The sequence below is a fragment of the Aplysia californica genome, unplaced genomic scaffold (assembly GCF_000002075.1).
Source record: "Aplysia californica isolate F4 #8 unplaced genomic scaffold, AplCal3.0 scaffold00086, whole genome shotgun sequence".
NCBI lineage: Eukaryota > Metazoa > Mollusca > Gastropoda > Aplysiida > Aplysiidae > Aplysia > Aplysia californica.
This window is the reverse complement of record NW_004797356.1, coordinates 655,080-657,138: the sequence shown is the minus strand read 5'-3', so window position 1 is coordinate 657,138 and position 2,059 is coordinate 655,080. Positions and strand designations below refer to the sequence as shown.

General features: G+C 35.1%; 1 protein-coding gene across 2 annotated transcripts in view; it reads left to right on the top strand.

Moving 5' to 3' along the window:
- Positions 1–2,059, top strand: part of LOC101847944 — an 11,628-nt gene that overhangs the window by 7,705 nt on the left and 1,864 nt on the right. The gene's annotated exons all lie outside the window — the stretch shown is intronic.

Genomic DNA, 2,059 nt, shown 5'->3' with positions numbered 1-2,059 from the left:
TAAAGCAAGCCCTGCTGTGAACTGTTGTGAATGCTACCGACTCCTTGTTCACCGCGCTCAACTTATCTTATCTTATGCAATTGCGACTTCGTGAACTCTTACTGTTCTACTACTACTACTACTACTACTACTACTACTACTACTACTACTACTACTACTACTACTACTACTACTACTACTACTACTACTACTACTACTACTACTACTACTACTACTACTACTATTACTACTACTACTACTACTACTACTACTACTACTACTACTACTGCTGCTTCTGCTGCTGCTGCTGCTACTACTGCTACTGTTGCTGCTGCTGCTGCTGCTGCTGCTGCTGCTGCTGCCACTGCTACTATAATCAATTTTACAACTACTACTACTGCTACAACTACTGTACTGGCGAAGAAAAGAAAGGTATCACTTTTTAATAGTGTGAAATATCTACGTGTATTTACGCTTTACCCTTTTCCGTAAATGTGAGTAATACTAAGTACTTTAAGGGGGGGGGGGGGGGGGGGGCTACACCCCCAAAATCAAAATTCGGCTCAAAATCATGGAATTTGAATTGTAGGCATTTTTAGCTTCCTCAGCCTCTCCTACAACTATTTCATGGCATAAGAACCCCCAAAAACGGAATTTTGTCCCGGACCGGGGATGTTTGTAACCCCCATTTCCTCATAAAGTCAGTATTTTATTTTTTCTTTGGCGGCCGTTTTCTCAAAATGCGACTTTCCTCTATACTTTTTTTGAAAAACTCCACCATTTTTCATCCAATCTTCATGAAATTTTCCAGTCTTGATTTTTGAACTTGGTATAGATTTTTGTTGGTGGTGTCTGGAGTGTGGATTTTCACGGATTTTTCGCAAACTTGAATGCTACCTCAGGAAAAAATTCATTAAAAATTTTCTAAGTCGATTAGGAAAAAAACAACAGACAAATTTTTAGATCTAATGTTTGTAAATACGCATGCAAAAAAAAACAACAATCAATTTCCATGAACGATAAGTGCGGTATTCATTACGTAAGACATGTCAATAAAATCCAATATGGCGGCGTATCCATGGAAACGAAAATTTATTCAATCATATTTGATTGCGTATTTTTAGACTGCCTACTGTGCTTGTTATATGTGTGACATTTGATAAAATTCGGTCCAGTAATAAGCGAGATAGCTTCCAGGTATAGCCCCCCCCCCCCCCATATATATATATATATATATATATATATATATATATATATATATATATATATATATATCTATATATATATATATATATATATATATATATATATATATATATATATATATATATATATATATATATCTATATATATATATATATAATACATTATATATATCTATATATATATATATATATATATATATATATATATATATCTATATATATATATATATATATACATCTATATATATATATATATATATATATATATATATCTATATACATATATATATATATACACACATATATATATATATATATATAGATAGATAGATAGATAGATAGATAGATAGATATATATATAGATAGATAGATAAATAGATAGATAGATATGGGGATAGCTGAAGGGAGTGGGGTAGGGGGGGGGGCCGGGGGAGCGAGCGTGAGAGATAGACATTGACAAAGAGAGAACGAAAGATACAGGGAAAGAAGAGATACTATAAGCACAGACAAAGATAACGTGGGGAAAAGAGAAGACAAACAAACTAAAAACAAAACAAAACAAAACAAGAAAGCCAACCAAATTAAAAGTAATTACACTCCCAGAAAACAACAAATGCGCGTGAAAGAAGCTGAGCTGTCCCAAATTGCATGCCACAAAATCTTCCCCTCAGCTCAGTCCGTCCTTTGAGACCCATCCTTTGAGGCTCGTCTTGTTCCTAATCCGTAAACCCCGCCTGATCTGGCTGGTGTGAACACACCGTAAAACACAGCCCCGGGGCACGACTCACGCACATTAAGGATTTCTTCTCTATATCACTTCCGGGAAAGTAGCTGGGTTCTTAAAGTTTAAGTGGGCGGTTTGCGGGCGGTCTGGT